This window comes from Calypte anna, chromosome 1 (assembly GCF_003957555.1).
Source record: "Calypte anna isolate BGI_N300 chromosome 1, bCalAnn1_v1.p, whole genome shotgun sequence".
Lineage (NCBI taxonomy): Eukaryota > Metazoa > Chordata > Aves > Apodiformes > Trochilidae > Calypte > Calypte anna.
In genome coordinates, this window is record NC_044244.1 from 166,300,252 (window position 1) to 166,325,010 (window position 24,759).

The window sequence follows — 24,759 nt, forward strand, 5'->3', positions numbered from 1 at the left end:
AGTTGCCAATCACACAAAGTCCCAAACCAGATTCAGCAGCAAATGGGAGTGCCTGAGTCCAGGGTCCCAGCCACGGTCTGCAAAAAAGCTTGGTGTGGCCAATTCAGTTCTACTAGAGAAGACAGGGGAAAGCAACCTGTGTTAATGAACAATGTTCTTCTTCAGCAAGAAAACAGGATGCAAGAAAATTTGACAGACAAGTAAAACTCAACCCATCCAGCACACCAGCCAGAGAGACCCATCAGGCAGCTTTCTTAGGAGACATTTTACACTGAGCAACTTAGGGAAGAACATTGTGAGAGGTCCAGCTGAGTGACCTGACCCACCTTCTCCTCCCAATAGGCACAGCTGCTCCCCACATTTTAACTGGCATAACAACAAGCTGGCAGCAGCTAGTTGGGTCCCAGGAGGTCTCAGATCAGTATAGCCATAGGCAATTTTTGGCTTGGTACTCTCAAAATAGGACACATGTATACAGAAATGCATATATGTGTATGTATACAGCCACAGGGAGAGTGCACTTTCCAAAGTTTCTACATTCTCAAGAGACTGAGTGGTAAATGTCAGTATTTTGAAATTCTAGTTATATTTTGTATATCTTTAGTCACCAGATATTCAGTTTATCTCATATTTTCCATACAGCTATTTCTAAAAGTATTTGAGTGGCAGGGTTATTTGGGATAGCAGCTCATCTGTAACAGGAAGTGATCAACTCACCTCTATGATTGCTTTTCTAGAGCTCCGTGTATAGATTTGCCATGAACATTTAATCCCCTCTCATACATCGCCAACTATGCTTTATCTCCTGCTCTGTACCTATGACATAGGTACAACTCATTTTCCTAGCAATTGTGTGGCAACATCTGCCTGGCTCCACAATCTTACTTGCTCGATGCAATAGATCAGCAACAAGAAGAATTTCTTCCCAGGACTCCAGGATAGATTGATTTTTTTCAGTGTTAAACTACATGCTGTCCATTTAGCTCATGGAGACCCTGACGCTGGGAAAGTCCCCTTTCATGGAACTGCCTTCAGTCCAACCACTTTCTGCATCTGCCTCTACATTTTTTTAACATAAAACCAAGATTTACTTTCTCTACTGCACTTTAGTAGTCTGTTCTTGGCAATAGCCAAGAATAGATCCCCAGGGACAAATATAAGAATAAAATATGCATTTAGGAATAGTCTTCTAGTTTTCACCTGTTAGTGGCTTAAAGACACTTCCTTCTTGGTCTTGCAGGTAATGTGGTGTACTTACTTTGCATGCATCTCTATACTTAATAATATTTTTTGTTGTTTTTATGCTATTTGTTGAATAATTTTTTGAACTATTTGTGGCTTTAGCATCTGAAGGCTATGTCAATGGTATGAAATTAAGCAGAGCCAGGAAGTATTCCCAAAACTGGAATTAGATCATCTGTTAAGATGTTATAATAGTCCCTAGCTTAGTTTTGGCTTGTAGCTGTTAGAGGTCTTTCAAATAATTCCCAGACACAATTTTGCATTTAGCCACAAGCTAGGACCATTCCCATTAGCTAGTTTGGATGCACTTTGTGATGAAGGCTACAGAAATTTCAAGCAAATAATAACTGTGTCTTGCCAGTAAGCCTTAGTGCCAGAAAATGATGGTCCAAGTATGTCTATATTTAGCACATCTAGTCTGAGCACCCTAACGCAGCAAAGAAATCTTCAATTTACTCTTGACTTTATTAAAAGCAAGTTTTTTACACTGTTTCAAAGCTATCCCTACATAATTTTTTCATGTTCCCTAATTCATGTTTATTTGCCTTGTTCATGTCATTGCTAAGCCACATAACCAGAAGTATAAAATAGCTGCAGTATTAATAAATAATCTAATGGCCAGATATGAGGCTAATGTACCAGAAAACTAAAGCCAAATGCAGTATTTTTACTTAAACAAGGTGATTTGTTAAATTATTAGTGTAACTAAAAATGTATTCAGAAAGTGTTTAGATGTGTAGCATATATGTCTAACGTATCAGAATAAACAACAGAAATTATTAAAGGACATTGTAATTTCCTGCAAAGCAGAGTGGGTTTTAAAATCATGCAAACACATTGCTAGATATGTTCATTTGGTTAGGAAATATTTGGGACATTTTATTCAAAATATGCTTTCTGAAATTCAGCCTTCAGTTATATTAATTTGGAGGACATCCAGGCTCTCTGATCCTATTAACCACATTTGAAAACCCTCATATGTCTGGAAAAATGTAAGATTCATACCACAGTTCAGAATATCAATAAGGGAACTCTGTGAGTAATTCACCATCAAAGAATTATAAAGTCTTCTATTTCTGAACCAGCTCATGTCAGGGGACAGGTGTAGCTGTGAACTTTGGACAGATCAGCTCTGAGAAGTCCACACTCTTCCAAAGCTGGGACTTTGATTCACTCAGAAGCTTTGAGCCAAAACCTCTCTCTTGGTATGCCACATACCCTCAGCATGGAAATTTTGCTTTAACTGCTGAGGAGTCATAAGTTGTCCACTATGCTCAAAAGTCACACCTCCACATTATCATAGAAATAGTTAGGATGAAAACAGCAACTTTCTTTCCACCTAGCATCCTGCTCTATCTGGAGAGAAAGGATAGGAATTTTTACTGGACATGAATCATGGAATGAAACAAAGACAAATGTTTCTAAGTGTCATCATCTTTACTGCACTTCTTATCCCCTTTCAGTCATCTTCAGGGTATTCAGGCTCCTGAGCTGGAAGACAGGGAAGGAGCAGAGAGTAACCCTCCCATAATCCAGGATAAAGCAGTAAATGACCTGCTAAATCACCTGGATACACACGTCTTTCAGGATGGATGGAATTTACACAAGAGTACTGAGGGAGATGGAAGAGGACCTTGCCTATCCTCTCTCCATCATTTATCAGTAGTTCTGGTTTACAGGTGAGGTCCCAGATGACTGGAAGCTTGACAATATGGTGCTTATCACCAAGAAGGGACAGAAGGAGAATCTGTGGAACTACAGGTCTGTCAGCCTGACCTCAGTATTCAGGCAAGATTATGGAGCAGCTCATCTTGAGTGCACTCACACAACATGTGCAGGACAGCTAGGGGATCAGGCCCACCCAGCATGGGCTCATGAAAGGCAGGTTCTGCTTAACAAACCTGATCTCCTTCTGTGACCAAGTGACCCACCCAGTGGATGAGAGAAAAGTTGTTGATATTATCTACTTGGACTTTAATATAGCCTTTGGCATTGTCTCCCACAGCATTCTTTTAGAGAAGATAGTGGCTCATGGCTTAGAAAGGTAGGTGTGTTCTCTGGGTTAGAAACTAGCTGGACAGCTAAGTCCAGAGAGTTATGTTGAACTGAGTTAAATCCAATAGGTGACCAGTCAAAAGCATTTTTTCCCAGGATCCAGTGTTGGGGCCACTCTTGTTTAATATCTTTATCAATGATCTGGATGAGAAGATTGGCTATTACCTTAGTAAGTCTTCAGATGACACCAAGTTGCATGGGACTGTTGATCTGCTCAAGAGTAGTCCCACTACAGAAGGATATGGACAGGCTGTATCAATGGGCTGAGGCCAATTGTATGTGATTCAACAAGGTCAAGTGCCAGATCCTGCACATGGGTCACAACAACCTTAGGCAGTGCATCAGGCTTGGGGACAAGTGGCTCGAAAGCTGCCTGGCAGAAAAGCACACGAGCATGCTGCTTGACAGCCAGCTGAACATGATCCAACAGTGTGCCCAGATTGCCAAGAAGGCCAACAACATCCTGGCCAGCATCAGAAATAGTGTGGCTAACAGAACTTGGAAAGTGATCGTGCCTATGTACTCAATGTTGGTGAGGCTACACCTCCAACACTGTGTTCAGTTTTGGGGTCCACACCACAAGCATAAAATTGAGGTGCTGGAGTATTTCCAAAGAAAGGTGAAGAATCTGGTGAAGACTCTAGAATACACACCCTATGAGGAGCAGCTGAGGGGACTGTAGTTGTTTAATCTGAAGAAGAGGCTGAGGGGAGACTTTATCACTCTCTACAAACACCTGAAAGGTGATGTAGTGAGGCAGGTGTTGGCCTCTTCTCCCAAGCAATAGGATGACATGAAATGGCCTCAAGTTGTTCCAGGGGAGGTTCATATTGGATGTCAGGAAACACTTCACTGAAAGGCCAAGCATTGGCTGCCCAGGGACATGGTGGAGTCATCATTTCTGGAGGCGTTGGGAAAATGTATGGACAAAGCACTGAGGACATGGTTTAGCTGTTAGGTTCATGTTGGGTTGACAGTTGGACCTGATAATTTTAGAGGTCTTTTCCAAACCTAATGGTTCTATGATATAAAAAGAAGTGATGCACAGTACAACCGGTCACCAGCCACTGACAAAAGTCTGGCCATTCCCATGTAACCATCCTGAAGGAAAAAAACCCTGAAACCACAGTCCTGGAAGGGAGAGAGAGAATGACTTCATGACCAACTCTCAGCTATGTACTCAGTGTGACATGGCATGATATGAAATATCCAGTTAGCCAATTTGGATCTCTTGCTCTGGTTATGTTCCCTCCCAGCTTCTTGTGTACCCACACACTATCAAAGCACAGGGAGTTGAAAAGCCCTTAATTTCTCAGCAGCACCTAGAAACATCAGTAAATTATCAACACTCCTCTTGTACTGAATCCCATACTAAAGCCAAAACACAACACTATTCTAGCTACTAAGAAAAGGAGCTCTATCCTAGCTGAAACCAGGACAGGATATACAGAGAAAGAAATGACCCGCTAATTCTCTGAGGAATATTTTCCAGAAGTTCATCACTCTCATTGTTCAAACTTTTGAATTTTTTTCTATTTTATTTTATTTTATTTTATTTTTTCTAAGTTTGAACATGGCAGGCTCTAGACAGGCTTCAGATATTAGCCAAGCATTTGTATGACTCTATTTCAGTGTGCTGACTTTGCCTCTTGACTGAGAGTGGCAAGCTGAAATATGAAAGAAAGACCCTGACCCTGTGATTTCAGCAGGATTGAGTGAAAGTAGAAACTGAGCTGTTTAAAATTAAAGAGAAAAAAAGGAGTTCACTCATTCAAGCACAAATACTTTCAATAATTAGCAATAACAGCAAGGGGAATACAATTACAGGCAAACCAAATTGCTTTTTATTTAAATGTTCCCTTTTTAAAATGTATCCCAGTGTGAAAGTCCCTCTTTAAATTAGTGAGAGCATGCATAATCTCAATGTTTCCAGTGGGGGTTGTAGGAATATATGTTCTCTCACTTGCTTAGTTGCGCATTTAGGGGATTAGAACAAAATTATACAGCCCTGGGTACTTTATAATGACAGATATCAATAGTAATTTGGCTAATTGAGTGTATTCCAGCTTTATTTTAATTTACTGGTGTTTTTCACTTTATGCTTTGTTATTTAGTTCTGCCTGAGTATTCTATTACAACTATAAGCCTTGACCCTGCAAACTCCTGCTCATACAAATAGACTTTTTTTTTTCCTGTATGAGGAAGGAGTTTTACAAGTAGATTTGTAACCATTTGAGAACACTTATGAAACTAGGGCAAAGCAATGCCTATCTCAATTTCTAAAACTTTTTTAATCTAAATCCTAGAAATGTTTCTGGAAAAAAAAAAAAAAGAGAAAGTTTTTTAAAACATAGGCAGTTTCAGTTTTGTTGATCTTATTCAACTTTGTGCTCTGTCTTCTTGTATAATAGAAAATTATACAACCTGAGTGAGAATACCATTGAACTTCCAAATTTGTCAGCAGTTGGAGAAATGAAGTGCTATTGAAATTTACTGGTTTTGGCAAATCGTGACAAAACCGAAGAAAACAACCTGTTTGGGGAAACTTCATCATTTACTGGATGTGCTGAACATGCTATAAACTCACCTGAAGGTAATGATAAGGTCTACTCAGAGCTACCACAGGTTTGCAGGACAAGATGAATGTTGAGAAAATGTATCATAATAGAGAACTTTCTGAAAGGAGGAGCTCTTGTAATTTCCATAGACTATGCAAAAGACATTGTCTCTTGCCATTATTGTAATGCCCAAGTACTTCATATCTTTTAATGTATTTAACATAATAGCATATTATTTTGTCACAAGTAGGGCTAATTTTCTTCATGGAAGCTTTTCTTGTGCTCATTTTTGGATCTGAGCTGCAAACAGTGTTGATAGCATAGGGGTGTTTAATGCTTGCTGAGCTGTGCTTATGCAGCATCATTCTCTTTATGGTTTCTCAAACTGTCCTGACAGCAAGTAGGTTGGGGATGCAGAAGAAGTCAGAAGGGGACACAGTTGGGACAGATAACCCCAACTGACCACAGGGGTACCCCATAGTGTATGATGTTATGCTCGGCAATAAAAGTTGAGGAAAAAAGAAGGAAGGGGAGGGACATTCAGGGCAATGGTGTTTGTCTTCCAAAGTAACTGCTAGATATGGTGGATCCCTTATTTCCTGCAGATGGCTGAACACCTGTCTGTCAATTGTGGTTTTTGTTCTGCTTGTATATGCAGTTTTGTTTTATCTGTTAAGCTGTTTTTATCTCAAATCACAAGTTTTCATGCTTTTGCCCTTCTGATCTTCTCCCTCATGTGCCAAATGGAAGCAAGCAAGTGGTAATGTTGGGCAAAGTTGCACACTGGGATTAAACATAATACAGCTCTGTGAATTATCAATTTTATTTAATAGATGGGGAACCAGAGCAAATAGAACAAGAAGACCTTTTGAACATCACCAAGAAAGTCTACAACCCTGTAGGGAACTGAAGATCCCTCTTGCTATAAGCTAGAGAGTAACCATTTTTCGACTCCTTCTGTAATCTCTGCTACTTTCAGTTTCAAAGTACATACAGACATCACAGCCCATAGGACAGAATTTTCCTTGAGAAATGAAAAGGATGTAGGTTAGTCTCCTCACAGGTAGTACTATACCAAAAAGCCAAATTGCATCTGAGTTTCTGGATGTATACCCTATGCAATCAATATTTAGCTACTTCTTCAGAGTGGAAGACATGCTTATTATTGTTGTTAAACTATTTACCAGAAGCATTTCAAAACTAAAATTGTAAATATGCTTTTGTGGTGCTTCAGTTTACTTACTTTGTTTGCCTTCTTGACAAGTCCTTGAAGGTCTAACCTCACCATCACAGCAATCAAAGTTTCTTGAGCCTACATAGTCACACCAGTTGCATTGTCCTTTCAAGTCCTTTCCATCAGGCAAGGACTTCTGGAGTGGATACCAAACACACCCTGGATGTTCTTCCCAGTAGTCATGTTAATCTATAAAATGCAGGACCCCATGGTAGGCCGAAAAAAAGAGTACAAGAACATGATTTTTAATCCTCTTATTCTCTAACACTGCAATATTCCTTAACTGGCTGTGATTTTCCAAAGTCAAATATGTTGCATTCTTAATTCCACTAAAAGCCAACTGGGGCTGAGATTTTATAAGTATGCTTACAGATTAAGTTAGATCATTGAAGGTCAAACACATTGTTGCAAATGGACAGCAAAATTAAAATAACTTTATAGATACATAATGCGAATAGAAAACAATGCAAGCTACATTTACATCTTTTTAGTATAATGATAAAAATAAAAAAGATGTGATAAAACCATGGAAAATGGAAACTTTCACAATGAACACATAGAATTGGCAGTATTAGAAACACGGTTAATTTTGCCTCGGCATATCTAGGAGATTGCTTGGGACTTTATTGGAGTTATATAAAAATCTTTTAAATGCAGTTTTTCCTTGATGTTAGTGAACTCTGGAGGATAGGTAGTTCATAACTGATGTAGAACAGTTTACATGTCAACAATATGAATAGCCTGACATCACACTAAATTTCACCCATCTAGTATTCTTCTAGGGAAGAAAGAAAAAAAAAGAAAGGAAAAAAAAAAAGAAAATTTATTTCTTAAAAATGACATTTATCTTGCCCTGGACTGAACTAAGGGAAAAAACAGAAAGTACCAGACAGATACATGTTGAGTCCTAGAAATTCTTTTTTTGTGGAGTGAAAAGTTAGTGTAGCCTTCTAGACCATAGTCTTGTCATATACTGAGCAACGTGACCCTAAGATCTGTGGGAACTCTTTGCAATGTAGGTATGTCATTTATCCATTCTTAAGCAGTAATAAGTCAGTACAGGGTTGTTCCTTACGGTATGTTCTTGAGCGCTTTATTCAGACTCATATTAAATTATTCAAGTGGTAGGTTTCCAATATTTCTTTGGGGAGATTACTACAGACTAGTAGACCTCAGAGGAAGTATTTCTTAAGTAAAGTCTGCATTTTTCATAGCTCATTTTCATTCCTTTATTTCTAGTTATGTTCCCTTGGACCTCTCTAAACAAATCCTATGTCTGCTAGGTGTTTATACAGTTCAAATACTTGTAGACAGATATGGCATCCTTTAGTAGTAATTGTATGGCCAGTTGCATATACTGTTACTTTTTACCCTTTCTTCATAATCTATCTTTCTCACCTCTTCTATAGTGTATTTTTCTGCTAAGTACCTTGACATGATAATTAGCTATAAATTGGTGGGTTATGAGCAAAATTGAAACCTCATTCTTAAATATTCAAAGCAGATGGACAAAGGACTGACATAAAAACACTTGGCCGATGTGTCTTCTTTTGCTCATTTTATCATCCAATACCAAGGATTGTTTGAAAAAAATTATATCCTTAGTCAAAACAAACCAGTGGTTGAAAACTAAAGTCCCATTTGGGATTCAAGGAGTTTCTCTCTTAACATCAACCTTAGGTCATTACTTTCCTGAGGTAGGCTGACAAACATGTCCATGTCATGACCTGACACCAGATTTCAGTTAGCAAGTTCTCCCATGAAGACAGGATGAGAGAATTAGGATTTTTCAGCACAGAGAAAACTCCAGGGAGAACTTATGTTGGACTTCCAGAACCTGAAGGTAGACTACAGGAAAGCTGAGAAGGGACTTTTTACAAGGGCTTGGAGTGGCAGTACAAGAGGTAATGTTTTTTCCCTGGAAGAGGGGAGACTTAGCTTAGATATTAGGAAAAAATTCTTTATTAGAAGGTGGTGAAACACTGGAACAGGCTTCCCAGAGAAGTTGTGGATGCCTCATCCCTGCAAGTGTTCAAGGTCAGGTTGGATAGAGCTTTGAGCAAAGGGGTCTAGTGGGAGGTGTATCCGCCCATGACAAGGGGGTTGGAACTAGATGATCTTTAAGGTCCCTTCTAACCCAAACCATTCTATTCCTTTTATTAGCAAGGAAAGCAGAATTTTTAAAGGAAATACTCCAGTGAGGTTTCACCAGTCCTTTTCATAGAATCATAGGGGTTGGAAGGGACTTATAGAGATCATCTAGCCCAACCCCCCTACCAAAGCAGGATAATCTAGGGCAGCCCACACAGGAAAACATCCAGGAGGGTTGTAAAAGTCTCCAGAGAAGGAGAATCCACAACATGTCTGGATAGCCTGTTCCAGCACTCCATAATTCTCACAGTAAAGAAGTTTCTCCTCATGTTGAGGTGGAACTTCCCATGTTGTAGCTTAAACTCATTATTCCTTGTCCTTTTACTGGGCAAGTGAAAAGAGACTGGCCTCTTCCTCTTGACATCCATCCTTTGGATATTTATAGACATTATTAAGATCCCCTCTCAGCCTGCTTTTCTCAAGGCTAAACAGCTGCAGTTCTCTCAGTCTTTCTTCACAGAAGAGATGCTTAAGTTACTTATCATCCTCTTATCTCTCCTGGGACTCTCTCTAGTAGATCCCTGCCTCCCTTGAACTGGGAAGCCCAAAACTGTATCCAGTATTAAATATCTGGTCTCACCAGCGCAGAGTAGAGGGGGGGGAGAACCTCCCTAGATTTGCTGGACACACCTTTCCTGATGCATCCCAGGATGCCATTGGCCCTCTCAGCCACAATGGCACATTGTTGACCCATGGAGAACTTACTGACCACTAAGACTCCAAGGTCATTCTCCTTGGAACTCTTTTCTAGTAGGACATCCCCTTTTGGAGCTTATTTACCAAATTTTAGTTTACACTACTTATTTTCATGCCGTAGCAATATATTGTCAGCACAAAAAAAAGAACACAGTAAAAAAATATAGATACATAGGATCAATCTAGTTTTTCCATATTTCTGTTTTGAACTTAAATTGTAACAAAAAACATATTTTCCAATGACAATGGAGGACATTCAAGCCACTCTCTTTTAAACCACCAGATCAGCCATTTAAGGTAGTAGAAATGTGGCGGTTGCCTCCATAGTTATTGTAAATCTTCAGTTATCTAAGACTTCAATCATTCTTTGTATACAATGAAGAAAAGTGCTCTAACTTATGTATTTCTGCTAAATCATTTACAAGTAACTGCAATAAATCTGAGCTTCACATCTGAGATGATTTTATTAGTCTAAAATGATTGATTCCAACTGCTTAATTACTTAATTCTTAAGGTCAGGGGAAGTCAAAAGTCAAGGAAGTTTTGGACTCTATGACCTTTGTTGTGCCACTCTTGAAGTTTACGCTAAGTTTTCAGCATTTAGTGGGCCAAGATTCATGTTAGCATGTGCTGCATTTTTAAACTGCTTTCTGCAGTCCTATAAAGGTAATAAGAGCAGAAAAGGCTGTGGGGCAGACTTAAAAGCTGAGCCACACAAAAAGAGGTACAAGAAAAGAAATATCTGATGACTGTCTCTACTGTGGCAATACTTTTTAGTACAAGTATCCATTATTTTAAACTTTTCTCTTTCTTCCTTGAGACATCAATTTCTCTTTTTTCAAGGAAGTCCATACTCTGTGATTATAGGAATGTGGAAACAATTTTTTTTCCCTGAGCAAATGTGCTGGCCAGGGTACTAAATACACACAGCCAAAATTAAAACACCACCTGCCACTGAAGTGTGCACTGATATAGATGATTTGTGTCTAACTCAAATAAAACAATTATTTATGCTGTACTTTGGAAATTATGTGGTGGCAGCATCATAAACAGCTGTGTGCTCCATCCTACTACATCTCATCACTTAGCGTCTTTTACTTATTTTTATACTTTTTTTCTTTTTTTTTTCCTGCTCAGGCATGTTTGAAAGAGGGGAAAAATGCCAAGTCATTCAGCTTGCTATGAAACTTCAACAGTTTGCATTTCCTCCAATTAACTGAAAGGAATATAAGCATCATGCACTGCTTTGTGCATCCTCATCCTTCTGTGACTACCTACTTGCTTGTGAGGGCTTTTCCCACTTAGGTTTGACTGTCATAGAGAAAGCTAGAAATGTTAACATTTTCTCTGGGAAATACAGTCTTGTTTTATTTAATTTGTCATGTTTGTCACAACAGCTAAGTAACAAATAAAGTTGCTGTTCTTAAGTACTTGTTCTTAAACACTCCTGTAAAAGTACTAATATTCTATACTAATATCCTTCCTTCCTTCCTTCCTTCCTTCCTTCCTTCCTTCCTTCCTTCCTTCCTTCCTTCCTTCCTTCCTTCCTTCCTTCCTTCCTTCCTTCCTTCCTTCCTTCCTTCCTTCCTTCCTTCCTTCCTCCCTTCCTCCCTTCCTCCCTTCCTCCCTTCCTCCCTTCCTCCCTTCCTCCCTTCCTCCCTTCCTCCCTTCCTCCCGCCTCCCTTCAGCCTCCCTTCCCTTCCCTTCCCTTCCCTTCCCTTCCCTTCCCTTCCCTTCCCTTCCCTTCCCTTCCCTTCCCTTCCCTTCCCTTTCCTTCCCTTCCCTTCCCTTCCCTTCCTTCCCCCACAATCTTCTCTCCCTTTCTCTTGATCTTTCTCTCACTCTTCCTTTCTTCTGTAGGTCTTTGCTAATTTGTGTTAGCATATTAGACATACAGGACTACTGTATGTAGCATCAAAAACTGCACATGGTAGTCACTAGTGATACCTAAGAACATTACTCAGCCAGGTGCTGATGATCATCTGTCACTCTACTTACCTCAGAACAACTTTGGATGACATATAACTTTGTTATAACAAGTCATGTCCAGAGGTAAGATTTACTGATTCAGCCAGAAGACCCACAGTTCAAGGTCTTCTTGACTTGTAGCTCAGAACATGAGCAAAAGTTCTTGCACTTAGCAGCACTGAGCAGTGTAGACATACCCTCTATGACCTGGTTTATTACTGTATTCATGGAGGAACATTGACCTCTGATGACTTTTGTAGTAAAAGGCAACAAAACAAATCACTCTCTCTGCTCTTACATACTGGCTCACTAGTGTTTTCTCCCATCAGGATGGGAAATTTTAATTCAAAGACTGTACTGGTTTAAAAAAAATAAAAGTAAAATTCTAAGCTCTTTGGAGGAAAAAGTACTCTCAGAGAATAATATAATTTAAAAAACCCCAAAACATAAAAGCCCAATTTTTGCCAAGCAACATAACATATATTTGGCTCTGGATTTTTTTTTGTGTGTGTGTGTGTTTTAGTTTGTTTGCTTATTTGTTTTTTTGTTTGTTTGTTTTTAAAAAGAACTCCTTCCTGAACGAAAAGCAATGAATAAAATGTGCCAAAGAGAAAGACCTGTGAGATTCAGAATACTGCTTGTCTAGATTTGGGATATGAAGTAGACTGTGGAGGTAGCTAATGCAAAATTGAGCTGTCTATAGAAGACATGGAGAAGGTAAACCAACAAGAAATACCTGACAATGAAAAACACCAAAGGTATTGAGAAAGTGCTGCGAGCAAGAATTAGAACTACAGTTTTTGTTCTCCTTTAGGATGGTGTGCCATGCTCTCTCTTGTAATATTGTTAGCTGATTAATATTCTTAGCTGATGAGCAATAGACACCTGTTCCTAAAATCTGTAATGACAGAGCAGCTGGGTTCTTAAAAGGATCTGAAGATGAGTTCCACCAACCTATTATTTACACAGCTCTTGTGGCATCCATGTAAGCTGAAGCAGGCCCTTCATCATCACCTTGATTTCTATTATATAAAGAGATCAGGCCATGCCAGAGGGTGCCTGACTTCCAGAGTTGCCTGCTTCTATCTGTTATACACAGACAAACCATAAGACAACATTCTTCTGATTTTTTTGCCTTGGTTATATACCTGAAGTACATAGGATGAATATGGCCAATGCACTGTCCACAACAAAGTCCAGCAACATGAAGTTTTTAAAGCACAATGAGGCATGAGGCTGCAGATGAGTGCTGAAGTGGGGATGTGATTTGATGGTGGTGTTCTGGTCTGTTAGTTTAGGAAGAATTTCTCTGCCTAGCATTCACCTAAGTTATGCTTGAATCTAGAATGATTCCTTAATGCTGTGAATGCATTCACATAGAGCAATAAATGGAACATTGTCATTACCCACACGTTCTGTAGATTTCACACTCTCTTTAATTGGCAAAGATGCCAATTTGATGGATGAGAAGGAGAAATCCTATTAGGTCTCACCACCTACCATAGTAAAAAAGGAGAACTAAAGATTGAAAGGTACATATATAATGTAATTTTATTTCATATTTAAATAACATAAAGCTGTTGATTAGAGACAGATCCTCTTAAATTACTTTGTTCATAATTTTGTGTGTTACAACTCTATTCTTACACAGGTTAGGCCACTTCAGAGTGAATAAAGATTTAGAGTCCAGGCCAAGGAAAGGGTAAGTAAAGAGAAAGCACATATAGCCTCCCCCAGAAAGAATCTGATATCATCAGCCACACATCATAGGCCATATACATCTCATATTTAAATTTCTATTATTTGCAGAATAAGAATACTCAGTAACACCAAGCAGTGACATTGTCCAAGGAAAGAGGAAGATTCATTCAAGGAGTCAGGATCTACCCTGTGAAGCAATGCAAGTACTCAGAGAACCAAGAGGGAAGCCAAGGTCACAGACCAGCTGTACATATAGAACTGATTTCAAAGTGAGCTGATCACTTAACCCTCCCTGTAAGCATATGGAGAGGAATAGATGCCATCTAGGATAAAATAGACATTTAAGACAGATGAGTTGACTCAATTTCTGCATATACCTTTTCCTTTCAGTGATAAAAAGGAAGAACGTGGAGTGACTAGGTCAGGCTCAGATGCCCAACTTTTCCAGGTTATTTATGCACCTGAGTGATCAGGAGTGTGATGATGGAGTTGACAGTGACAAAAGAAAAAGAGAGGTGAGAAGTGCAATGACAAGACAGGACAGTAGATCACACATGGCCATGTAAATCCAAAATTGGCAGCAATATAAAAAGGATATGTAAGAATTCCATGTCACCTTGCTAAAACAAGCAGAGACAGGCAAACTTAGAGGAAGGGGTTAGGTCACGATCTAGGAGTCACAGTTATTAAGCATGTGAGTGGGTAAAACCACTTTAAAAGGTATGTGTAAAACATGATAATGAAATATGCATTCACTTAACCAGGATCATCAGAGACTAAGCATTCTCTTTTCATGAATTTGTGAAATCCATATGAATAAAAATGATTGAAAAGAAAAATTAAAATGGTAGAATAAGGACAGTAAAAAGCCAGTCATGTTCCAGATAGATTTCAACATTACCCAGTCAGTCTTTGATGACAATGTTTAAGAAACCTAAAAAAAATGTAACAATATGGAAGTTACAGTGGGTATCACAAAGGCAGGAAGTATTTGTTTTTGCCAAAAATGCCCTTAATGCATTTAACTGTGCTACAGAGACGTTCTAGGAACTGGTATTTAGAACTGAAGAAGTGAATCTATTATTCATGTTTTCTGTGATTTGTAAAAGATTTTGTTTACTCTGTGAGACTAAGACCAACATAAGCAACATTTGCTCCTCACCCTGCTCACATCCCCGTGATGCTCATATTCATGACCTGTGGATAGTGTGTTCTTTGCAAATCTGCTCAAACTTCCTTTCTCCTAGGGATTATGCTTATCCATAAAAGAATGTGCAACCACTATCACTGCTCCTAGATTTTTTGACGGGTTTCTGTGTTATTTTTTCTTATTTTTCCCCTTCTGTTTCTCTTACACAGCAAACAAATAATGGGTTGGCTTGACTTTAAGCTTATTCTGGGGATGTTATCCTGGTCTTCAAAAGAGCTTAATATTTTAGCTTAATATTTTATGTTTTGGGCAGTTCTTTGGAATAGTATTCAGAGAACCTGCTCTATTTGTGGGACCACTACTTTAAGGAGGGAAAGAGACTGAAATATAAAGAAGCTACATATAAACTCCTTTGCATGAATCTGGAAAAAGGCCAGACAGGAAAGAGTATTGATATATTTTGAATCATATTATCCATTTAAAAAGTCACGGCCATAAGCATTTACCAATATAAACAATGGGATGGTCTAAAAATGCTACTTATATTTAAGGTAACACAGCATTTAACCCTGTGTTAAGATGTTTATTAAGAAGCATCCAAAGAACCATGGCCAATGGATTGAAACCAGTGATTCTGCTCCTTTACTTTGTTCTGGTAAGACCTCAGCTATAGTGCATCCAGCTCTGGAGCCCTCAACATTGGAAAGACATAGACTTGATGGACTGGGTCCAGAGGAGGGACAAGAGAATGATCAGGGGGCTGGAATATGTCTCCTATGAAGACAGGATGAGGGAGCTGGGGCTCCCTGGAGAAGAGAAGGCTCCAGGGAGACCTAATAGCGACCTTCCAGTGCCTGAAGGAAGCCTACAGGAGGGCTGGAGATGGGCTCTTTGCAACAGCCTGAGTAGAGTTAAGATGAGGGACAAATGGCTTTAAATTAGACTGGATTTAGATTGGATGTTAGGAACAAGTTCTTTACTCTTAAGGTAGTGGAAAAATGGAATAGGTTGCCTTGGGAGGTAGTTGAGGCCTCATACCTGGATATATTCAAGGTGAGGCTTGACAAGGCTCTGAGCAACCTGATTTAGTTAAGAATGTCCCTTCTTACTGCAAGGGGGTTTTGAACTAGATGACCTTTAGAGGTCCTTTCCAACCCAAATTATCCTATGATTTTATGATTAAATCCAATATTCTGTATCTAACAGTAGCCAGTTCTGTAGACTCCAGAGGAAACAACGAGTGCACTGATTTGCGCCATACTGCTCCTCAAGAAGAGATTTATATTGTGGGTTTTGAGTGTAATTTAATTATAAGTGAAAATTTAAAGCTTTGCGTGCATATCTTACTTATTTGCTGATTTCACTGCAAACTGTTTATTATTCTTTGAGGATTTTTTTCATCATGGGAAGGAAGATGCCCCGAAGGTTTGAAGAGAATGAGTATACATATGTACTACCTAGAAACATTCGATCTCATTAAGCAGTGAAAATTGTCAGTCTAGTGCAGGAATGAAAGAATATGACATTGCTAGTCTTATTTACACAGATGATTAGAAAGAGATAAAGTAGCTGACCCAGACAGACAATAAATACAGCATTAAAAATACAGTATTTTCTGCCTTATTTTTTCTGACCTATTTTTCTTTCCAATAATTGTCTTACAGTTATAACTTGAGTTCACTTATGGGTTGCATTCATTATTCTGCCTTCAGTATCTCCCAGTTATTTGTTAAATTTAGTAAGAATTTGTTTGATTAGTTTTGATTTAGTTCCTCTTGGGAGCCCTGAAGGACTGAGAAAAGAGAAGCAAATCCTACAAGTAGGACCTACACATGTTCTAAATCTCATTAAGGAATGAAAAGTGCTACATTAAGGGAAGAGAGGAGCAGAAGGGTTATTCCTATTTACACTGACCTTCCAGAAGCCAGGGTATGATGTTTTTAAACTGGTTTCCTTTTTTTAAACCTTTTAAATGTAACTAACTCAACAAACTTCTGAGTTTAATACAAGCCAAGATAACAGTATACTTCTCAGTACATAAGGTTTGCACCCTTAATGAAATTTAAAATAATTACTGTACTGGATCTCCTCATTTTTTTCCTATAATTCTACTTTTTCACAGTGACTGGCCATGTTCAGAATGCTTCACTTGTTCAAGGCACAGAGACATTATTTTAACTGCTAACAAAATGGTAGTATTTGGCCCTCTGTCCACTTGCCATAGTTAGAGTATTTCTTGCAAGGAGTAAAGCAGAAAGAAATTAATACAAAACCATTAAGCCTTTATTTTTTGCTACCATTTGCAGGATTGAGTATCTGATTTATTAGATTTTCTATGCACACTATCTCCAAAGCTGATCACTTCCATATTTTGTGTCATGCAACCCCTTCCAAAACTAATGAAGTCTCCTTCTGTCAGCTTATTCCTCTTTCTGTTGCATCTTTTAAAAGGAGCTGATCACATTTGCAAATCTTGCATTTGCCCTTGACAAAGACAGATGAAGATGCATGGTTTTCACTATTACAATTATTTCCTTCTTTTTTCCAGCCTATTTTTTTCTACTTTTCCACACCACATGATTAGCTAAATAAACACATTGAGACATACAGCGTAAATATACTCACTTTAAAGATGTTCTCCTATCCAGAGTAAAAATATTTGATCTTGTTTGGGGATTTAAAATGGAATTCTTCTAACACCTACACTTCAAAATGTTTATAAGTCACTGAGATATATACTGAGATATGGGATCGGTTTCTCATAGGTCTCTACCTCACTGAATGTAGGTGAGGACTTTGAGCATGAACTGTCAAAATTGCAACTCCAGTACCATGGAGATTGTAGGGACTTTTTCTTCCATTTACAGGGGCAGTGGTGCAGAAGACCATGCTGCATCTTCTGAACAGCTGCTGCACTTCTTTGAAAAGGGAAAGGTCAGAGTTGGTATTTTTAAAACTTTCTTTTTATTTCTGAAGAAAACTAAGGTTCTAATGTAACCTCTTGACAAATCATCACTGGTGAAAGTGGGTATAAAAACCCCAAAGTTGTTAATGTTTGGTTTTGCATAGCACCCCATCCTTCCCCAGAGTGGGACTTGCTGTTTGTAATGCTATCAGCTTATGAATGCATGACAGTGTTGTTTTGCTTGGCAATACACTGAAGGCTTACAGAACCATAAAATGATTTTTTCTTTAAAGGAAACACAGCCCCTGGTGCCAAGTCTAAATATCACAATCAAATAACAAGGATTTTTGCAGAGGACTGAGGGAAAATCAGCACTTAATACCACCACTTTAGAGACTGGGGAGAGGAGATCAGACTGAGAAATGTGCTAAGGCAAGTTTTTAATCAAATAAGAGTCTAACTGTGGTCAATGGAATAATTCGATTCAGGAACTTAAAATTAAACACCTTTCTCAGCATGTAGTTAAAAAAGATAACAGGACCTTGTCCCTTAGAAGCATCGAAGAGAGTAGCTTCAGCAATTTGATAATACTCAATATCAAGGTGTTTGAAAATCCATAAATCCTCATCAGAGCCAGTTCTGTGAATCCTGGCCCTGACTACTTTCCCAGAGATGTCTCACACCTCAGACCTTCCAAGAGACATTGATGGTCATCTGCGCTGTGAGCCTGTAGAGGGCTGGGATCCTTAGAGAGCAGCTTCTGAGCAGTCAGATACTCATCACAGCCTGGTGGCCAGGGACAGGATTTGTTTAGGTACAGGATAATGTTTATCCAGATCATGTTGTTTTCTGCTGAGATATAATGAGATACAATAATTTGTGTCTTTTACATTTCCTGCAAGGTAGTGCTGGTGTTTGTTAAGAACAAACTAAAAAAAGATAGATAAGGACACTGTACTAAAAACTAGCCTTGCATCTATGCTGTGTGTTTATTACAGTGTTTGAGATCTAATTTTGTGAAGGTTATCTGTGATTCACTAAACAAAGGAAATCATTAAATTGGTTTTGTTTTGAAGAATGCATAGTGTCTTTATTTTTTATTTCTGTCTGTAGGAATTTGCATTCCATTGTCCTTTCTGCTGTCTGACATGTACCATAATATGATCATATCCCTCTAGCTTTGTTCCATTTCCTTTCATACTACCTCTTAATTACCCCTTTTGTACCTCTAGTCTGTGGTCTCTGAGCCTCTAATACATGGCTGTGCCAATTCCACCACCCCCAAGACTTGTCAGGTTAAAGATTAATGAGTAGACTTTACCCAGAGGCTTTACAAAGGTTAAACATAATTACAAATGGGTATTTTATGCAATGTTGAATATGTGAAAGCTGCTCAAAAGAAAGAAAAAAACTAAGGGAAAGAAAGTAATGAAACTTATGGGATTTAAGTCAACCATTCAGATCTTCTGAAGAAAAAAAAAAGTAGCAAAATTAGCATAAAACCAAACAAGAATTAGCATAAAAACAAACAAGTTAAGAAGTTCTACCCTTTGTTCCAAAGATGGTGATAAAAGCAGAAACACCATATGGTGGAAATTAGACTGCATCTCAAGCTTGCAAAATCACTGCCTCCTAATTCTCCTTTTGAGTTAACTAAAATATGTTGCACTAAGAAGATGGAAAGTCAAGTCTGAAATTCAGTTTGCTAAATTCTCATATTTGACCCTTTGTTAAGGAAATATAGCTTGTTTCTTTAAGCAATCACTATCCTAAAATAGTGCTTAACCTAGCTGCCTGATGAGAGAGCCATATTGGCTAATTCTCTTCTTTTTCTTTTTCTCTCTTCCAGAGACACATTAAAATACACACTTGATATCTGGGACAAGATTTTCATAATTACATGCCTAAAGTTAGGTAAATAAAACCATGGTATTGGACTATGGAAACAGTCTGACTTTCGGAAGTGCTAAACTCCACCAAATCCCATTGAAGTTAATGGAAAAAAATTTGGAGTCTATCTTCAGGTACTTCAGCTATTTACTTTCTTGTCTCTAATCTTTCAATATAGTTGATAAGTGGAGACAGAAAGGAGGTAGAAAGGAGATGGAAAGGAGATGAAAAGGAAAGGAGATGAAAGGAGACAGGAAAGGAGAGGAAAGGAGAGGAAAGGAAAGGAGAGGAAAGGAAAGGAAAGGAAAGGAAAAAGAAAACATCTCTTTCTTTTCTATGGCATTATCTGTGTTCAAATAATGGGCTAGAACTGTCAGAAAAACTGTCCATAAAATTTAGATACCTCTGGATTTGCTTTTAACTTCACATTGCAAGACCACATTTTCAGAGGTGCTTTGTTTCTTTGTTTTCAGTTAAGTTCAGTGATGACTGCAGCTCTATAGGAACACTGAAAAATTAAGTCTTGCTTTTTTGGAATCCCTACTCAGAAAAGGACAAATTCTGATTCTACATGTGTAAAAAGTGCTCCATTTACTGGTAACACCATTTTGGGAGACTAAGAGAATAGCAAGTGAACACATGACACTGTTAAAATCCTAGAATTATCTCTGGAAAGAACCTAAGCCCAGGTGTTTTGTATGCTTATTTGGAGTTCTCATTTAAGTATTTGTAATATAGAATCTCTAATTCTTTCAGTGATCTCTCTCTGTCTGAAAACTTGAAAGCAATATCTATCTAGCCCTTACTCTAGATATATATTACTTCAGCTCTTTCATCAAGAAGGATTTGGACTGACAAAGTCTCAAATCTTGCATTTTACCATTAAGAAACTTGGTTCCGATTTAAAGCACAAGCTAAGTTGGTGGATTTAATTGCAACACCAATTATTAAATACAAAACACATTTGAGTCTTAAATACACATTATAAAAAAAAGCAGTAAAAACAATCTTAGGATTTGTAAATAAAGAAATATAATTGATAAGACAACTTATGGCTTTTATGTGGTTTAACAGCTGTTTCTGGTAAATATTTAGTTTATGAACTGGGAATGTCAGAATTTGATGTATAGCTCAGATGCTAATCTTTTCTATGAGTGAACTACTGTAATTCAAAGTAACATTAACACATTCTCATTTCAGGAATTGTTCTTTCTCTTCAGTAACAATATAGTTTTATAGCTGATTGCAAAACAAATATTGCATCGTTATATTTTTGAGAAGGAAACAAACATTGAGAACCAAAAGGAAAGCAAAACCACCCAGGAACCTCCCTAGGAAAAGAGTGTTTTTCACTGTAAAACTTTCCCTAAAAATAAGGTAGGTTTATTTAAGATTTTAATCCAAAAGTGTTGAAATCCTGAATAATGTGTATGTCCAAGACTATAGGGTATTTTGCATAAATGGATAGTTTCTAGCTCTCTTGTAGATAAAGCAGAGCTACTATGAAAGCAAGGAAGCAATGCTTCAGAGAAAAAAAAAAAGAGAGATGGTAAGAAAGGCAGACTCTTAGAGCCAGAGTACTTAACTTTGAGAAGGATTTATTTTAAACTTTTATTTTATTGCATTTTTTTTACCAAATTATTGCTTTGTGTAAAAGAAATCACACTCTTTTAGTAGTGCACACTGACTTGCAAGTCAAAGGAAGTCAGTTTCCCTTTTGCAGCATAACCAGAATATCCTGAGGTTTTTATACTGGATTTAGAAATATTTTTTTCTTCAAAATATTAGTTTCTTTTTATGACCACTCTTACCACTAGCAGACAAGGAGTCCTATGTCCAAGTTACAAAGTTATTCCTACTGCTTTGGAGATGAGGAAGAGATATATTAAAAAAAAAAAAAAAAAAAAAAAAACAAAACCAAAAAACCCCCCCAAAACCCCAAACGCCCCCTCCCCCCCAAAAAAAAACCCCAAGTAAAATAGATGCAAATTAAAAGTAAAATCTGGTGTTGCCTACTGATTCATTCTGCTTTTATTACAAAGTTATTTTGAGATTGCAAAGATGTGTCGTAGTTCCCCTCAATAAAAGATACAGAATATTTTTTTTGTCTGGACTTGCAGGAAGGAACCTTAGTCATATAATAGATCCATTTTGGCTTAAGTGAAGCAGCTTGCATGTTTGATGCACAAAGAGACATAAATTCATATACAATTACATAATTATCGATGTGCATAACAATTTACAGGACAGCAACCTCATGTTTATGTCTGACCTGCTTTAATTTCATTAAGCAGTGCTAAAAATTCTTGTTCTCCTGCCAGACTGCCACACTTCTAACTCTGCATGAGCCTTCTAGGAAGGAAAATAAACTCATCTGCAATCTTTCACATTCATGGCTTCTTCTATTGTTTAATTTTCTTCCATCCAAGCTAGAAGTCAACAGCAGTCGACTACAATATGAGAACTGAGACTTTTATACACATTACAGTTTGCTTGAGAGAAGAGCATGGAACAGCCTGGGCACTGGAGCAAGGCAGCAGAGCAGAGACATAAATCACATCCTTATGTTGAGGATAAATCACTCTGCTGCTGCTTTCAGTGTGCGTGAGAGGCAGGTTTGAACGTCCAGCTGTGTTCTCCAATCTGGCTTCTGAATGCAAAGTGTGGAAAGTGGGAATGTTTTGCCTCTTAAGCAGCAGGCTGAAAAATATTTTGAGAAAGCATGGAAAGAAGTAGTATAATGTATTCCCTTCTCTATGAAACTACTGATGAAGCGATTTCATTTCATGACTTCTGTCACTGTCTTAGGGCAGATCTTCAAGTCAAAATCTGCAGCTGGGTAGCTACAGATACACAGCAATATAATATTCTTACCTCAGTATGTCTGACACTAAAGATATGATTGCAAGCCTGTGGTATGGACTGAAAAGAACTCATGGAGATAGTGGCAGTGCTACTTTTCCTTTAAAGTGTTTTCTTTTGATTTGGTGGTTTATGCTGCTAGGTATGTTTATATCTTGATGTCTCGGGTATCTCCAATTAAAGGACACAGAAACCAGAAGATAGATTGTTTATTTTATTCAATTATTTATCCATTTAGCTAAAATTCAATTTGTTCCAGTTTTCAGCTGGCTCTAGTGCACGAATAGTGAAAGGGACCAGATGGGTCTGCTAGTACCGAAAAAAAAAAAAAAAGAAAACTGAAGCCTATCTTCATCTGATTCTTGCAAAAATCTGTCATTTGGGGACTTGAATTCCATGAATTTGTCTTAATAAGGAATGTGTAGAAGTGCCCTCTAGCCTTGGATCCAGGAGTATCATTTCACACATACATATCCATCAGCATGTAATTTGAGCTGGACAAAATCACAGATTTTAAAGGACAGTAAAAGCATTATGATAAGTATTACTTTTTAACTCCATAGCAAGTGTTTTATTCAGGTTGCACTCTGTCACAAGGCTGATGGTTCTTTACAGCCTCCATTATATAAATTAATATCACCTACCACTTCCTTCTAGCTCTTACATTGTTCTTTGCTTTTCACTGGAAATATATATATGGAATAAATTATAGCTATTCTCCATGGCAGAAACACAAAGAGCATTTCAGTGTATTTGGGGCTGGACTGATTTCCCAAACATAAAATATAAACAGAATATTTCTGTATTTAATGAAGAGTGCATTTATAGCATTAGAATAAGGCAACCATTTACTATGGTGATATAGTTGCTATGTTTAGCCTGTATTATCAGGATTTAAAAACTTATGCAGCAAAACTGAAAAACACTAATATGCTGGTACCCCTAAAATATACATATGAATTATTGGAGAAATGGGCAACAAGAATGACAAACTGGGTTAAACCAAATACCCAGCAGTTCATTTCCAACAATGGCCAGCAACAGATGCCACTAGAAAGGAATAAAATAGGTCAAGCGCACAATGATGCTTTCTCAGCCTCCAGCAATCTGTGGTTCTTGGATTTCCTGAGCCAGAAATGTCATTTTGAGGTGGCATTTGGGGCCAGACTGTTAAGTGTGTGGGGAAAGCCAGAGGTCTTTATAATGGAATGTTTGTACCAAGCTCACTCTAAAGCACCTATGCTCAATTTCTAAAATAGTACTTCAGTTTTCTGGTGGCTTTTTTACTCAAAAAACTATTGGAGTCTGTAATATCCACACTAATTGGGAGTGAGAAGGTGAGAAGGTGTTAAAACATTGCATATGTACTGAATGTTTTCACTAAACTCTTCACAGTAGCTATGGAGCCTCTGATATACCTGAAGATAGAACAAGAAAAAGGTAAACCCATACAAGTGAATTAGTATTCACATGTAGTGACCTACTTATTCTCATGAGCTATTAAGAATTAGAAAAAACAATGAAAATATCCTGAAAAGGCAAGGACATCCCAATTTTAAAACACTGAAAACCAAAAAGAGTTTAACAGGGAAAAAAACTTCAGCCAAACCCACAGCTGACCAAAGAATAAAATGAACATAAAATCACAAGACTGTGAGTGCTGGCTGCACTGTTATGTAACCCTTTTCTCCAGTCCCTACTTCCCTCACAGTCAATTTTCCCCCTGAAGTTGTATTTTATGTTATAACTCAACCACTGTAAATAGACCCAAGAAGGTGTGTGATCTTAACCTAGGATTAGAGTCTTGGAGCTGAGACATCATCCCCCACTGAGGGGTACTTTTAGGTTCATTGAACACACAGGATAAAAAAGAAATAAGAATAACATTAATGTTAATGAGTATGACTTAATGGGAAGCAGAGCTCATGTATAGGAACTATGTGCTGTTGAGATTATAAATATGACTGACAAAAATTGTCTCTGAGTACACAGTATAACCATCATATTCTGTTCAATAAATTGGCTGCACTAAAAATAAAACATAAATAAAATTCAGTGTCAAAATACAATGGATTAAAACTTGATGACAGGAAAGCTAATTAACTGATAATCAGTAGGGATGTTTTTAGTGAGATCCCACTGTGATCTATCCTTGACTTCATAATAGTCAATTTTTTAATCGATGATCTAGAAGAAATTCCTGGTAAGGTTTGTAGATTACATAAAATTAGTGGAGTGGCAAGTTAAGGTAAGTCCAGGTCTGTGACTGGAGGAGGGGACTTGTGCTGAAGAGACCCCTTTGTATAATAAATGACCAGAAAATGATAAGTGGTACGCCCTGTTTACA